Source organism: Rattus norvegicus, chromosome X, assembly GCF_036323735.1.
Source record: "Rattus norvegicus strain BN/NHsdMcwi chromosome X, GRCr8, whole genome shotgun sequence".
Classification (NCBI taxonomy): Eukaryota; Metazoa; Chordata; class Mammalia; order Rodentia; family Muridae; genus Rattus; species Rattus norvegicus.
The window spans coordinates 46,528,650-46,546,531 of NC_086039.1; the positions used below are offsets into that span (position 1 = coordinate 46,528,650).

The 17,882-nt window shown below is 39.2% G+C and overlaps 1 long non-coding RNA gene across 1 annotated transcript in view; it reads left to right on the forward strand.

The window, feature by feature from the left end:
- Nucleotides 1-1,865: 1,865 nt before the first annotated feature.
- The window catches only part of LOC120099307 (uncharacterized), a 43,825-nt gene continuing 27,808 nt past the window's right edge, over nt 1,866-17,882 (forward strand). The window contains exon 1 of the long non-coding RNA XR_005498381.2: nt 1,866-1,958. This is a non-coding gene — a long non-coding RNA (uncharacterized LOC120099307). The remainder of the gene's footprint in view (nt 1,959-17,882) is intronic.

Genomic DNA, 17,882 nt, shown 5'->3' on the forward strand with positions numbered 1-17,882 from the left:
GGGTCTTTAATTCTATTCCACTGATAAACCTGTCTGTCTATGTACCAATACCATGCAGTTATTTTTTATCACTATTGCTCTGTAGTAGAGCTTGAGGACAGGAATGGTGGTTCCCCCAGCCATTTATTGTTTAGAATTATTTTTGCTCTTCTGGGTTTTTTGCCTTTCCAGATGAATTTAAGAATTGCTCTTTTCATGTCTTTGAAGAATTGTGTTGGGATTTTGATGGGGATTGCACCGAATTTGTAGATTGCCTTTGGTAGAATGGCCATTTATCTATGTTAATTCTGCCAATCCATGAATACAGGAGATCTCTCCATTTTCTGAGATCTTCAATTTCGTTCTTGAGAGACTTGAATTCTTATCATAAAGGTCTTTCACTTGTTTGGTTAGAGTTTCTCCAAGATATTTTATATTATTTGTGGCTATTGTGATGGGAATTGTTTCCATAATTTCTTTCTCAGCCTGTTTATCATTTGTATAAAGGAAGACTGCTGATTTATTTGAGTTAATTTTATATCCGATCACTTTGTTGAAGTTTTTTATCACCTGGAGAAGTTCTCTGGTAGAATTTTTGGGGCCAGTTATGTATACTATCATATCATCTGCAAATAGTGATACCTTTAATTCTTCTTTGCCAAGTTGTATCCCCTTGATATCTTTTTGTTGTCTTATTGTTCTAGGTAGCACTTTAAGTACTATATTGACTAGATAGGGGGAGAGTGGGCATCCTTGTCTTGTCCCAGATTTTAGTGGGCTAGCTTCAATAATCTTTCCATTTAATTTGATATTAGCTGTATGCTTACAGTAATTTTTTTTAAAAATTATGTTTAGGTATGGGCCTTGAAGCCCTGAACTTTTAATACTTTTAATACTTTTAATATGAAGGGTTGTTTTATTTTGTCAAATGCTCTTTCTGCATCTAAGGAGATGATCATGTGATTTTTTTTCCTTTGAGTTTGTTTAAATGGTGGATTACATTAATGGATTTTCATATATTGAACCAACATTGCATCCCTGGGATGTAGCCTATTTGATCATGGTGAATGATGGTTTTGATGTGATCTTGGATTCGGCTTGTGAGAATGTTATTGAGTATTTTTGCATCAATATTCATAAGTGAGATTGGTCTGAAGTTCCCTGTTTGGGTAGAGTCCTTGTGTGGTTTAAGTATCTGAGTAATTGTGGCTTATGGAGTCCACTTTCATTTAATTCACTACAATCAATTTAGGACTGACCAAAATTCTACTGTATGTATATAGGGGTAGAGACTGATTCAGCTGGCAAAATACACACACACACACACACACACACACACACACACACACACACACACACACACACATACACACACACGATTTAATTTTAAAAATTCTGAGTTGGTGAAACAGCTCAGCCATTAAGAGCACTGGCTGCTCTTCCAGAGGTCCTGAGTTCAATTTCCAGCAACCACATAGTGGCTCACAACCATCTATAATGGGATTTGGTGCCCTCTTCTGGCCTGACGATGTATATGTTGCAGAACACTCAAAGATACAATCCACAGAACTCAAGGTTAACAAACAAGCCTAAGGGCCCAAGGGAGGTTGCTTCAATCCCACTTGGGAGGGAGAAGAAAGGATTTTCGGAGGTGGGGTGGGGTAGAGGGAAGGAAGGACCTGAGTGTGCCAGGAGCCAAGCCCACTCATACACCCTCTGTTTCAGGAATGTTCTCAGGAATGCCTCAGGAGTTCTCAGGAATGTTTTAGGAATGTAAAGTCCACTTATACATCCTCTGTTTCAGGAATGTTCTCAGGAATATTTCAGGAATGTTAGAGAGTTTGATCAGACAACAACTTGCTCTCCTTCTTTGCTCCTCCTGTCCCCTATTCTTTCACCCCCTCCACAGGTCTCTGCTGAGCCCTCACAAGTTGGGGTATGTGTGGATGAAGGAGAGTGGACAAAGGGAACGTGATCAGGTATTGGTCGGGGGAGGAGGGCAGGAGTGAAGCCCTCTTGGGGGAGGATGGGCAGGGGCGAAGGCCTGAGGGCCAGGAGAAAGTATGAAAACAGGCAACATCGGGAGGCTGGGGAGGGGGTATAATATACCAGAGACCTGGGGAGGTGAGAGACTCTCAGTACTCAATGTCCACTGGGAGAGGGAACTTGTGGAGTCCATCTCCAGTAGTAGAGGAGTGGAGGGGACATCAAGTGCCATCCCACAGTCAAAAAATAATAGAAAGAACTGCAGAGACAAAGGAAGAACTGCAGGGACAAGAGACTGAGGGAAAGCTTAAGGGGAAGCATCAAGGCCTGATACTTTTACTGGTGGATGGTGGGTTTACAGAGAGAGGTACTAATTCAGTGGTGGGCTTAAGACAGGAGCCTAGCATAGCTATCCTCCAAGAGGCCCAACAGTCAGATGACTGAGAAAGATGCTAATACTTAAACCTAACCAATGGGCTGAAGTCAGGGACCATTACCGGAAGGCTGGAAAAAGCTGAGGAAGAGGGTGGCACCATAGGAAGTCCAGGAGTCTCAACTAACCCGGACACCTGAAATCTCTGAGACACTGGACCAGGCAGATATGAAGCATCCATTACATATACAGCAGAGGACTGTCTGGCCTCAGTGAGAGAAGAGCCTTCTAACCCCTCAAGTGACTTGAGGCCTCAGAGAGTGGGGAGTCCTGGTGGGATGGAGTGGAATGGGGTGGGATGGGGTGGGTTGGGTTGGGTTGGGCTAAGGGGTTGGGGACACCCTCTTGGAGACAGGGGAGGAGGAATAAGATGAGGAACAGTTGGAAAGCAGACTGGGAGAATAAGACTGAACTGTAAAAATTAATAATAATAATAATAATAATAATAATAATAATAATAATAATAATATCAGACAAAAGAAAACAAAGTGAATAAAAATGCATTTTAAAATACATTATGTACATGTACCATAATTATTCATTTAATGATAGACAGACATCAGGACTGATCCCAATTCCTCACTACTGAGATAAACTTGATAAACTAGTATTTTCATCACTGCTGTGAACAGTAATAAATTAAACATGAGAAACTAATATTGCTGTGGTTGGATAAGGAATCCTTTGGGTGATGTAGATGGGTCATGTGGTAGTTCTGATTTTAGATTTTTGAGAAACCACTCCCTTTATTTCCATAGTGTCTTTACCAGTTTATACTCCCACCAACACTCACCAGCACATTTTTTGTCCTTTATTTTCTTTTTAAAAATAGTTTTATTAATTCTTTGAGAATGTTATACAATGTATTTTAAATTTTCTTTAAAAAATTATGTGCATTGGTATTTTGCCTGCATGTGTGAGGGAGTCATATTCCCTAGAAGTGGAGCTACAAACAATTGTGAGCTGCCATGTGTGTGCTGGGAATTGAATCCAGGTCATCTGAAATAACTACCAATGTTCCCAACAGCTGAGCCATCTCCCTAACCCCTTGTTTTTTTAAATTAATTTATGTTTTAAATTTCTGAAAGCTGTACAATGTATTATCATATGCACTGTTTTTCCAACTTCTCATTTATTTTCTTAATGGCAATCCTTTTGACAGACCTGAAATTGAATCTCAAAGTAGTTTAATTTACATTTCTATGACAGGTAAAGATGTTGAACACGTTCATAAGTAATTATTGGCTATTTATATTTCTTATTCAATCTGTTCAGTTCCTTAGTTCATTTATTGTGAAAGACCCCCGGCCTGGGGAGACCCTCACTCAAGTTTTGGGATGATGCAACCCCCCAAGAATTCACACAAGACCATCCTTGCTGTAATCACATGAGGTTTATCAATAGGAACCAGTGCACTGGAGTCAAGACTCGTATTCCACGCAGGGGCAGTGGAGTTTGACCACCAGTAGCTAAGAGAAGGGGAATTTAAAGGAAGAAACCACAACCCCAGGGGGTAGGGAGGGTGTCATTGGAAAATGTCAAGAATACCAGTGAAAAATCACAAGGAGGAGCTTCCTGTTTCTCAAGATTGTTTAACTTTATGGTTTGCTAGTTCCTGGGAGAAGCTTCCTGCTTCTCAAGGTTGTTCTTTAAGATTTTAACCTAACTTTATGGTTAGCTAGTTCCTGGGAGAGAGTTTTCAAACCGGCCGATGTAATTACCCATTCTATGGTCCTAGGAGAAGCTTCCTGGAACATACAATTCCAGGGCCTAACCAGTTTTTTTCTTCTACTCTGGACCTTTGTCCGGGGGAGGGGGGGCAACCTTAAAACTTCTACCTTTCAATTGATTGGGTTGTTTGCTGATTTACTATTTTGTTTTTAGTGGTTTTTGTATATTTTGCATTCCTTCTATAATAATCATTTAGATTACATTTAAATTCCATCATAATCTTTAATTTACTCATATCTGCTAAGTATCTTTACCATAAAGTTGATATTTAAAATACTTTTAGAAATATTTATTTTATGTGTAAGAGTATTTAGGCTGCATGTATGTATGTGCACCATGTGCATGACAGGTACCCAAGGAGGCCAGAACAGGTCATCGGATCACCTGGAACTGTAGTTATGGATGATTGAGAACCACCATGTAGGACATCTGCAAGAGCAGAGAAACAAGTGCGTTAAACTCTCCAGTCCCCATGAAGTTGATATTTTAAACAAGGTACCAAGAACACCCAACCAAGAAATTAAACAGGTGTCTTTTTGGCAAATGATTTTATATGTTTGGTACTATATAGTTTTTCAAATTGAATTTTAGACCTTGTACCATATATGGTCCACTTCTTTAAAAATATTTATATAAAATTTTACAAAAAACCTTCTGTAATTTACTTTCCCTCTTGCCATGCTTTGTTCTTACCTTTCCTGTTTGCTTTCTTTCCTCATCTCATTCATACTCTCCTATAAATTCATTGATGATTTTCTGAAATTCTTGAGCCTTTGCAACAATGTCTTACTCAGCTTATGATTCAATCATAAAATTGGGCCTAATTTTACATTTTTCTTTATTGTCATTCCTAAATAGAAAAACATACTTAATTGAAAAAGATAACTGTTAGAAATAATATTTGATGGATCATTTTCAAAGGTTCCTTGAGCCTCTTCAGGGTACAGATGAATGAAAACTACTTAACTTCTGCTAATGTCTGCTAGTTTGGCTATGTGTAGTTATACTAGTAACCTTATTTAATCTTAAATTTAGATTGAAAAATTACTAACAGCCAATCTTGCATATAAGGTCATGAATCTGGAAAACAGTAGAAATTCATAAGACATTGTCTTAGTTAGGGTTACTATTACCACCACAAATCACCATGACCAAAAATCATGTTGAACACAAAAAAGTTTATTTGGCTTACATTTCCATGTTACTGTTCATCATTGAATGAAGTGAGGAAAGAGACTCAAACAGGGCAGGAATCTGGAGGCAAAAGCTGATGCAGAGCCCTTAGAGGGATGCAACATACTTGCTTGCTCTCCATTGCTTGCTCAGCCTGCTTTCTTATAGAATCTAGGACTAGCAGCCAAGGGTGACACCACCCAAAATACTTCCCCTATCATTCTTTAATTAAGAATATGCCTTACAGCCAGACTTTATGGAAGCATTTCCTCAATTAAGGTTTCCTCCTTTCTGACATCTCTACTTTGTGTATTAAGTTGAAATAAGACTAGTTAGCACAACTGACCTCTTGTCCAACACACACACACACACACACACACACACACACACACACACACACACACACACCACATGCACACAGGTCTTTTTTTTAAAAAAAAGATTAAGCCAAAAAATTTTAAAGTGATGAATATCACTTTAAAAATATAGTTTAAAAGTTCCACAGTCTTTACATATTCAAGCAAATTAAAATTTCACTCTCTTTAAAATATCTAATCTCTCTAAAATTACAAAATCTTTTAAGAGTTAAAAGTTTTTCAGCTGTGGGTTCCTGTAAAAGTCAAAAGTAAATTAAATATCTTCTTTAAGAGGGATGCCAGGACACAGTCATAATCTGAATCAAGCAAAACTAAACTCCTACAGTGTAAATAGCTCAATGTTCAACTGTCTTGGATTCACTCACAGTCTTCTGGGCTCCTCCAGGGAGCTTGAGTCACTTGTCCAGCTCTGCCTTCTGCAGCACACACAACTTGTTTTTAGGCACCAGCAGGCTCCACTCCACTGCTGCTGCTATTCTTAGTGATCTTTTTTTTCTTTTTGTTAATTGAATGTATTTCTTTATTTACATTGCAAATGTTAATCCCTTTCATGGTTTCCTGTCCATAAGCCCCCTATTCTCCTTCCCCTCACCCTCCCTCATAAGGGTGGTTTCCCCCTATTCACCCCCTTACCACCACCCCCTGACATTCCCCTGCACTGGGGGTCCAACCTTGGCAGGACCAAGGACTTCTCCTTCCACTGTTGCCTAACAAGGCCATCCTCTGCTACATATGCAGTTGGAGCCATGGGTCAGTCCATGTATAGTCTTTGGATGGTGGTTTAGTCCCTGGAAGCTCTAGTTGGTTGGCACTGATGTTCTTAGGGGTTTGCAAGGCCCTTCAGCTCTTTCAATCCTAGTGGAATTTCCAAAATTCTGGAGTTTTGTGCTACAGCTGGACTGCACTTTTACTAAAAGGCTTTCTTCATGGTGCCAAGCCTCAACTTCTCTCATGACCTCTTCAGTCTTGGGCCTTCAACTGCTACTGAGGTAGAACCTTCACTGATAGCCTCTCTTGCTTCTCATAGTGCCCAAGCCTCAGCTGCTCTCCAAGACTGCTTCACACCTTCAAAACCAGTACCACGTAGGTGAGAACCTACCAAGTTTATCTGCCAGCACAAAGTACAATCTTAGCCATGTCAGTAACACAGCTTCTATGTACTGACTCCCAGGAAACACTTCCCAGAGGACTTCATGCCAATGATTCTGGGCACTTCATACTCACCAATAATTTCTCAGCTCCAGATAACCAGCATTAAATATCCAAGCAAAGCAAAGGTTTCACTCTAGTAGTTCTGCTAACTTGTTAACTACAGTTGATTCTTCAGCCTCACATAACCAGAATGACAAAAATCTTAAACGAAAATAGCAAACAGCCTAATAGAATCTTTAAATTTCCCTCTGAAATTTCACAAGTCAGGCCTCATCCTCCCACAGAACACCCCACTGAGCTCTCAACACTCAATGACTTCTCCAGCCCAAACTTCTAAAGTTCTTCCATAATCCTTTTCAAACAACATGGTAAGATATAGCACAGTAAAATACCACTCCACTGGTACCAACTTCTGTTTTAGTGTTACAATTGCTACAATGAAACATCATGACCAAAACACAAAGTCGGGAAGGAAATTTGTATATCTCTAGTTTGTATATGAAGTTGACATAATGCTAGCCAACACAGAGATAGAGTATACTCACGCACCGAATTTTGGAAAGAAAATGGCAAACATAATCAATAGAGAGAAAGATAAGCACATTCCCCCATGGTTACTTTGATAACATGGAAAGGACAGTGTTCGTGATTATTGAGATTTTTTTCTGCCTCAATGAGCATACACCTGCCATTGTAGGCTGACACCCAACTTTGCAAAGTCAGAAAATAAACTGCTTTATTATCTTTAAATAAAATTCATCTTTATCGGTGAGATTGTTTAAATTGTTTTATTATAACATCCCATAAGCAAAAATGCATAGAAACCCTTAGATTTGTTTACAAGATTCACTTAAAGTTGTAGTATGGTAAATTATATTGAGCTGTAGAATTTGTATAATTTGTTTATTTCCAACAGAGTAAATAATTCAAAAGTGGGTAAATAATCCCAAATTGTGACTTAGAGACATAGAAGAATAAATAAAAACATCTAAATGCTGAAGACAAAAAGAGACCAAAAGAAGCATCAGAATGCAAGAGTTAATTTTGTAGCTTAATGGTATACTGAAAGAAGCCATACACCATGTAGCTAGAATTCTGATATAAAACCCATTCTGCTCTAAAGACCCAGAGTACATATTTCTGAAAAACAAAGGGAATTGGAAATTGAGGTGACACTAAGAAAAAAAGGAAGAGTTTAACAAATTCTTTCTATATATGTTCTTCAATTTGATAGCTAACTGCTGAATCACAAATTAGCACAGCTCAATGAAAAAGAACTGAATATTGAAATGTTTCAACATCATATTTGGACTAGTCTGAGACCATCACACAATGCTCCTAACTAAAAACAACAACAACAACAACAACAACAACAACAACAACAACAACAACAACAATAACAACAACAAAGCCATATCAAAATTAACTTTTTGTGAAACATGGTCTGAATATGTAGCACCTGGGCGTCCAGAGACTCACTATGTAGGTCAGGTTGGCTTTGTAGTCACAGAAATCCTCCTGCCTCTGCCTCCCTAGTGCTACAATTAAAGTTGTGTGTCGATATGACCAGCCCCCAAATCATCTCTCTTTTAATGACAGATGATCTTCATAGGAATATGTTGACAATTATTTAGGATAAATACCTGTATTTCTCAAACTATTCATCATTCATATTTTCTTTCTTCTTCCAATCCTGTATTATTACCATTTTCTTTCAAACCTCATTTCCCTTTAAGGACAGTCTTTAAATTCTATTAAGTTAAGAACTCCCTTAGTTTACAAAAGAAAAAAGTTGATGGGATGGTTAAAAATCTGGGGGTTGGACACACACCAAGGATGCAGAGATGTCACAACAGTCTTGGAGAAAGGTAACAAAAACTGTAGTCTCAGTCTCAATAGATTAACACACACACACACACAAACACACACACACACTCTCCCTCCCCTTCCCCTCCCTCTCCCCTTCCTTTCCCTCCCCCTTTCCCTTTCCCTTCCCCTCTCCCTCTCCCTCTATCAAAACAATTCTCTTAAATGATTTTCTGGAAACACTGGGAAATAACATGAAATGTGTTTGTTTAACTGTCACAACATTGCAGCTTATGCTTTCACAAGCAAGTCACATTGCTTAAATGGATGTTACAAAGAAGATGTTCAGGGGATTATTGCTTTCTATCATTTTATTATGTAACAGTATCTCTTTGGGACATTGTTTATTGCACTTGCTTTTTAATTTGATCTCATGGTAAGAGCAGATGTCTTGAATGTGGTGATCTCTGTGAATACTCTGCTTTCTTGTTTTGCTTTCAATTAAAATTCAAAACACACATGTGGAATTTTTCCCTTCTTTTTTTTTTACCGGCTAAACATTCAGTGGCTACTTAGCAGTTAAAACGAAAAGCTGCAAAGCACATCAATATTGTGACACAGGTCATGGATTTTTTTTTCAGTTTTGAAAGATGACATTCATTAATAACATGACCCCTCTCTATTTCTTTCCATTTTATCTTTCCACAGCTCATTTTTCATGTTCACAGCAGATCTTTGCATGGCTTCTTACATTATTTCTCACAGTTCTCAGAACAAAGAGTAATTGTGCCCAAAGGCTGATGGAACAATGACAGTTGTGCTTCATTTGATTTAAAAGTGCATCATTGTTTCTATTTTGTGCATTTGCTGCCTTTCTGCTTTCCTTCGAGAGTTTCTTATTATATAAAATGTTTGCTCCCAAGTTACTGAAACACACATTGTAATGAAGCATTTTATTTATCCCTTCAGTACATGTGCCAAATGCAAGTCATTTAATAATTCTGTAATGAAGCATATTAAACACACAATGCCATTTATAGTACTCATGGAATTGCTGTGACATGCTTACAAAAATCGTTGCTGGCAAAGGTTTCCACAATTACCCTTACATCTGATGATTCACATGAAAGGCTCCCAAGACTCAGCACACAAGATTAAAACTTAATGTAGACCACAAAAGACAAAGTCACAAGGAGAATGTAGAAGAATTTGTGTACAGGCCTTCATGTTCTGTCTCTCTCCCTTTCCCTCTGCCTCCCTCCCTACCTCCTGTGCTGCCTTTCTCCTTCTCTCTAAGAAGTTACACAGGATATGTTCTTCTATCATCAACAAACACTCAGCGATCTTTGTAATGATCTTATGCTCAAATAATCCCGGTCTAGAAAGTATCCAGGACTTTTACTGATACTTTTCCAAGTAGATATTCTCTAATTGTCATATATCAAAATACCAGACTCCCAAAAGACAATCAAGATTTCAGGATTAAGAACAATGTTTAAAACTGGCAAGATGTCTCTGTGGGTAAAGGCACTTTCTGATGAGCTTGTTGTCCTGAGGGCAATTCCTGAAACCCACATAATAAAAAGAACTGATTTGTGCCAGTTGCCCTCTGACCTCCACATGTGAGCTCTGGCATATATATCCCACCCTAACCCCTTTGCACACAAATAAGTCAATAAAAGTTATAAAATTTTAAATGAGCATTGTTTAGACAGGATGGGTACACAGAGTGACTTTAAAAAGTTCTGAGAACAGTGGGAGCCCACCTTGCCATTTGAGATACAGTCCTTATAAATGTATTCCTTTAAAAAAAATAGTATTTTTATATCTTCTTTGAAAGTTTTTTACACTTATGCAATGCACTTTATATTTTATTTTCTAAAATTAAACTAATTAAATATAACTATCACATTCCCCCTTCTCTCCCTCAAATGTATTTATCCCCTGCCTAGCTCTCTCTCAAAATTCATGGCCCTTTTTCTTTAGTTTCATATAAATGATATAGATAACCAATTGAGGGGCTCTTCCTTAGGGAAGACTATTTCTTTTAATCTCAGTATCCTTTAGATGCCTGTGGTTCTTTGTCTCAGAAATTCTATTTCATGTTGCAATATCCACATGTGTTGTCCTTGTTTAGGTTTTTCTTAGGCAGTTATGTTGATGAGACTTCATAGGTAGCTTCTCTGACATCTCTAGTAGATGAAAACTTCCTGTTCTGTAAGGCCTTATTGCATATTCTTATTTTGGGCTATCCTATCTCTTACAGTCAGTCTACCCATTTCCACTTAAACCTTTATACTCCATGTCACTTGCGTTGTATTATTTCCTTCAATTACATTTGTGCTGTTGTTCCTTGGGTTGGGAGATTAAAGATTTTCATAAGCATTTTCTTTATATTCTTCATTTTGGTTAAGCCTTTTACCATCCCCTCATTTTCCCAAGTCCTACTCCATGATGATTTATTTATCTGTGGGGTTCCTTTGAATGTGTTTAGTCTGAAATGTTTTTCCAGTATTCCCTGTAGAGCTGGCTTTGTAGTCATAAATTCTTTAACCTGCTCTTATTATATAAAGTGTTTGACTCTCCTTCAATTTATAGATAACTTTGCTGGGTACAATAATCTGTTTTGACAGTCGTGATCTTTCAGGACTTGGAGTACATCTTTCTAGGTCCTTCTGGCTTTAAATTTTTTTCTTTGTTAAATAATCAGCTGCTATTCTAATAGGCCTGCCTTTATTAGTGAATCAACTTTTCTCCCTTGCAACATTTAATATGCCGTATTTCTTGTATTGATTTTCTCATTTTTTCCAGTCTCTTAGTTAGGGTTCTATTACTGTGGAGAGACACCATGTTTGTGGCAACTTTTTCTTTTTTTAGTTTTGCCTTTATTTTTTCTTTTATTGGATATTTTTAATTTACATTTCTAATGTTATCCTCTTTTCCAGTTTCCCCTCCAGAAACTTGATATCCCATCCCCCTCTCCCTGCTTCTCTGAGAGTGCTCCCTCACCCACCTACCGACTCTCTCCACCTCCCTACCTTGACATTCCTCTCCACTGGGTTGTGGAGCCTTGACAGGACCAAGGGCCTCTATTCCCATTGATGCCTGACAAGGCCATGACTGTGGCAACCCTTAAAAGAAAATATTTAATTGGGGCTGGTTTTCAGTACAGAGGTTTAGTCTATTATCATCATGGTGGGAAGCATGGCAGCATGCAGGCAGACCTGGTGCTGGGGTGATAAGTGAGAATACTGTATCTTGATCCATGGACAGCAGGAAGAGACAGTGAACCACTAGGACTGGCTTGAGCTTCAAAGACCTCAAAACTCACCCATAGTGACACACTTCCTCCAACAAGATCACACTAACTCCAGCAAGGCCACACCTCTTAAGAGTGCCACATGGTATAGACCTATAGAGGCCATTTTTTTAAAATTCTCATAGTTCTTTTGCAATGAGATTTAGATTTTTTTCTTTATTAACTTGAGTATTTCTTATTTACATTTCGATTGTTATTCCCCTTCCTGGTTTCCAGGCCAACATCCCCCTAACCCCTCCCCCGTCCCCTTCTATATGGGCTTCCCCTCCCCATCCTCCTCCCATTACCACCCTCCCCACAACAATCACGTTCACTGGGGGTTCAGTCTTGGCAGGACCAAGGGCTTCCCCTTCCACTGGTGCTTATAGAGGCCATTTTTATTCAAACCACTACATACAGCTTTTTTTGTGTTCTTTTGGAGTGTATTTATATCTTCTTTGATTTGGTTGGAAGTTTTGGCCTAGCCAGAGGGATGGGGATACAACACTCTAGAAGAGTCATGCAGCCCAGCAGAACAGGGAAATAAGCTTCTGAAGTTTGAAATCAGGTGATCTTGAAGTGTACAGAACAGAACGGCTAGGAGTACATGGAAGAGAAATGGCTGAGTATTTAGAAAGCCTATGGAGTATAGAAGAATGTGGTCTATATGGTAGAGCAGGCGATCAAGATATCATAAGAGTTAGGTAGCCATTATAGAGAATAGAAGTGGGACCTACCTGCCTGGTGGTGTGTGTGTGTGTGTGTGTGTGTGTGAGAGAGAGAGAGAGAGAGAGAGAGAGAGAGAGAGAGAGAGAGAGAGAGAGAGAGAAACGGGGTGGTGGTGGTGATCTATGGTTCAGAAGAGTGAGTCTAGCTGGAAGCATAAGAAAGCAAGATCCTAAAGGAGAATAGGGCCTACCTACCTAGAGTTGCATAGTATGTAGGGTGGTAGAATGTGGCCTACTTTCTGACAGAAGTAGGAGGAATTTCAAAACAACACATTGAAGCAAGATCCCATAGTAACTTGGAAAGAAGTAGCTTGGAAAGAAAGAGACCCTGATGGTTCAGGGAAGTGATATTCATGAGACATGTAAGTGAGGATGAGTGGAATGTATCCTATGATAGAGGGAAGCAAGATCCAGGTGATCTATGGGGTAAGGTGGAGTTGGATGTAAGCATAGGGAACCAATATTTTTTTAAAGACAGCACTCAGAGAAAAAAAACTGATGCTTTCTTCTACCCTCTTTGGGTACAATGTAAACAGGTGGCACACATACATACATGAAGACAAAACATTGGCAGATACCTAGCCAGTTCTATAGGTATCTTCCTATGCACAAGTCATGCTTGAAATGCAGGTAAGGTTCATAGGACTATTTTCTGAATTCTGGCCTGAACAATACCTCTATTATGAGGTATAAGTGCTGAGCCTGAACCATGTAATATTTCATGCACTAGAAACTCACTAACCCTCAAGAAGAGCTACACCATTAGTAAGTGCTAGAGTCTTATACTCACTTTGAAGGTGTTCCCCTCTAACTCCAGCACTGAGAGTGTGGAGACAGGGGAATCAGAAGTTCAAGAGGACTTTTCACTGTAGGGTTTTAGTCCCACATCCTGTTTGTCACAGGTCACTTGGAGAGGTGAAACATAGGGAGATTGACTGTGCTTACCCCATGCCGCCACCAGATCAAGTGCTAGGCTGTAGAGAAGTACTTAGTTCTTAGACTCTTGGACATCCAAGTCCTGTTGAGAGTTTCGGAAGGGCAGAGACCTTAGTTAGGGGCCCTTGGGCTAGGGACAGTGTCTAGCTGGTGCTTGGGGGACAGGGAGGGGAGCTCCAGCTTGTCTCATGGGGGATAATTGTCCTTAGCTTGGCAGATGAACACTTGGTGGTGATTGTGACTGGGAGCACAGAGAGACCTTCTGTGGAAGATTAGGTTTCAGCTCTGTAGGTGAAGGCCTTCTTCCTGGCTCCCCATAGCAGACTTGATGAAAAGAGTCTGTGGTTCTAAACAGTTTATTGTCATGGCAGAAAATAGATGTTTAAAATCATACCCCACTTCTCAGGGTGGGCTTAAGATTAAATATCTTTTGCAGGAGGAATGTCTGGGAAAGGAAGCTTATTGGCTAAGTCCTCTAGGCATCTAGGTACCGCATTAGCATGGAGAACTCTGTTTTGGGCCTATGTGACTGTGGCCACTTCTCTTTTCCTATTGTCTTGGTCTAAGATGTTAGGGATGCCTCACCTACATGTGGAAATGCTTGGGGTAGTGCCCTTATGTGACTGATGGCCACATATTTCTCTATGGGATGCTGTAGCTATGTGACAGGACGGTACTGGAAGCAGGTAAAGCTCCTACAGTCCCTTCAGGGTCTCTGGGGCTTCCAGTCTTTAGCTTGACCATACCAGGTTTCTCCTTACAGTCTATCACCCGGCATTCCACTACTTAGGGAGTCAGAGGCTGCATTGGTGTGCAATAGTGCCTGGAATAAAAAACAAAATGGCAAATGTGGCTGGGTTTAATGCATTCCAGTGGAAAGCTTGCTGTACTCCCTTCCAAACTGAAAAAATACTTTGATACAACAATCACTGCCTGGCCTGTGAACCTCATCCTCTGATGTAAGGCAAACAGCATAAAGACCAACAAACACACAAAACTCAATTCTACAAAGTCTCTGCTCTGTGAGAAGATCCAAATGACTAGAGAAGGAAAAGCATGAGGACATAAAGATAGTCTTTTCACCTGTATTCAGGCAAGTGATGACACAGAGACAATTGTACCTAAACCCACATGAATGACCACAGATAGTCTGATGCTGCAAAGATGGGATTGACCACATCCAGACGTACTGTACCTGCACTCAGATGAGTGACAACAAGGCACCCAACACTACTTGGTATCTAATTTTCATTTTAAAGTCTCTCTCCTCTCTCTCTCTCTCTCTCTCTCTCTCTCTCTCTCTCTCTCTCTCTCTCTCTCTCTCTCTCCTTTTTTCTCCCAACAAAGGACACAGTTTGGTCTGGGCTTGGAGGTATCTCTAGATTAGTCCCCTGTGTGTTTTGAATACTTTAGCTTATATGACTGTGTATTTTTTACCCTTCACCCACTTGTTTCATTCTGTTTTTCTCTAGAGCTGAATTTCTAATTCCCCCATCTATTTATTTCCCTCTTTTTTTTACTTCTCCAGTGCTCTAGTAATTCTAAGTATTCTTAGTTATTTTTTCTTTTAACTCCTACCCAAATTCAAATTAATTGCCCTATCTTTTTAATTGTTTTTATTTTGAGAATTTCACACATATAATTAAATCTACTCTATTTCTTCCAGATCCTCCCAGTACATACCTTCCTAATTTCATGTCATTTTTTTGTAAATTACTAAGTCCAGTTAGTAATGATAATTTATGTCTGGGTGAGGGACCATCCACTGGAACATTGGAACCTGACAGTGACCACACCTTCAAAAAGAAAAAAATTTTCCTCCCTACCAGCAACTATCAACAACCATTAACTCCTCAGTGAAGCATGGAAACTGAGATCACCTTCTCCATCTGTGCTGGAGTGTTGGCCAGTTTCTCTATTAGTAAAAACACAAAGATTAGAAAGTAGTTTGACAACATGAACATTCAGCAAAATAACAAAAGTGGGCTCTACAGTAAAACCCAAGCCCTCCCCAGGGATGGGTTTTTGACCAGATTTATCAGGTGAGCCATAGAACTCTCTCCTGTTGAGCAAGCCTCAAATCTCAACAGCGAGAAGTTAAATTACCCCATAATAAGCATGCCATGATTGAGTCTGTGGTTCTCAACAGCCTCTGAAAACAAAACACAGGTGGGGTGGGGAATTTCCTGACCAGTTTGACTGTGATGGCTCTATGCCCTGTATTCAAGGATACAGTGTCTTCAGTAAAGTAATAAAAATTGTTAAAGTAAGTCTAAGTTACTGAAACTTCTTTTAAGCCTTGTGACAAGACATTTCCTGGGGAGACATAACAAAAACACATCTACTCACCATGCATGGGGAACCCAGACCAAAACATGGCCTAATGCCAAAGTCCCACTTGGTAAACCAATGATTTTAACAGGGTTACTTACAGGAATATGGGAGAGGGGTTACTTACTAAAGCAGAAATAAGTCAAACACGGCTGTAGCACAAGGCCCACCCCAGCACAAGTGACAGTCCACAAAAACTAGGAATCTGGAATACACTTCATGCCTGCAGTTATCTCAATAAGATTTCCTAAAACTAATTTTCAGTTATTTACCTTTGGCTTAAGGAGTTTCCCTGGAGGATGCGACTTTGATCTCAGAGGAAAATGATATATGCAGTCCTCTACTGAAACATTTTCTCTTCCTTTAAAGGCAACACAATAGTGTAACAATAAGGTGCTCCATCCTCTTGGGAAGTTAAAAATACTTTTAGTCTAATCACATTCACAGACCCCCTTTCATAATGAATGTAAACTTAATGTATTTCAGGATGGGATCGCAACATTTACTAATTTCTCAATGTGAGTGAAGTTAGTAGTCTTATCCTAAAGGATAAGGAAGGATGATATTAACTGTATGCCATTTTTCTCCATCTAAGTATAAACAGAAGCAATATAAATTTATTTGTGAAGTCTTGAAATAGTTTACCACTGCTTCCCTGTCTCTTTTCTTGCTAACATTGGTCATTTTCATTCTCTTACAGAAATTAAGTGCAGACATTTGACTTGCTTTAGCCAAAGGAATGTGAGTAGAAGTGACTTGTTTCTAGGATATGGTCATGTGTCATTATTTTCCTGTGCCATAATAGTAACTGTAACACAGACATATACATATAAAACTTATCTGTCATGAGAAGGCTGAAGTACTACATACCACCTACTCTTTTTTTCCTGATTCAGCCTAAATCAGGTTACGAAAATAAGACATGAGCAGAAAAGAAAAACATAAATTTCATCCGATCATTGTACAGTAAGCTAAACCTGAAGGAATTCTGGCCAGCTCAAGCATGGTGAGCATGACTCTGGCAGGCCTTACCCTTCTCAATTGCCTCTACCTTCCTAATAACTCTTACGTTATATTTCTAAAACTAGCCACGAATGTTTGTTCCCTTACTTGGCCATTTCCTCCTCCTGAGACTGACTACTAATGTCCAGGTATCAACATAATGAAATCTGTCAGTCAAAAACTCCCATTGGCTCACCTAAATAATATCCTATTCAACAAAAATGAAATACCTCATCCTAATGCAGAGTTTCCTCCTGTACCTTTATAAACCTCCACTTTTCTAAGTGCCACATCTATCTCCTCTCTATTCAGAGACAATCTTTGTCCCATTTGGGATCAAATACCTCTTCTTTCGCTCCCTTGCCCACTTTCTCTCTTCTCCTTTGTTCTCTTCTTCTTCCTCTTTTTCTATATCCTATCTTTGTCTTTTATTTCCTTCTCTCTGTTCTTCTGGGGCAAATAATTCTCCTTTAGGTTTGATAACTTGGTTGGTCGTTGGGGGAGGGAGTGTTCCTGAGTCAATACCATTCCTAACAAAACCAAATTAATGGCAATATATTGTATGCTTGAAAATTTGGGGGAAGCACTCCCATTATAAAAATTATAAGCATATTAAGTGATAAATTTGTTAATTATATAGATGTAACTTTTCTACAATGTGTAAATATTTCAAAACACCATAGCGCATATGACAGAAATATGTATTATCTGAGTAAATGTAATGATTGCATAATTTAATAGATTATCACCTTCATTTCTTCTTCTTCCTCTTCTTCTCCTTCTCCTTCTCCTTCTCCTTCTCCTTCTCCTTCTCCTTCTCCTTCTCCTTCTCCTTCTCCTTCTCCTTCTCCTTCTCTTCTCCTTCTCCTTCTCCTTCTCCTTCTCCTTCTCCTTCTCCTTCTTCTTCTTCTTCTTCTTCTTCTTCTTCTTCTTCTTCTTCTTCTTCTTCT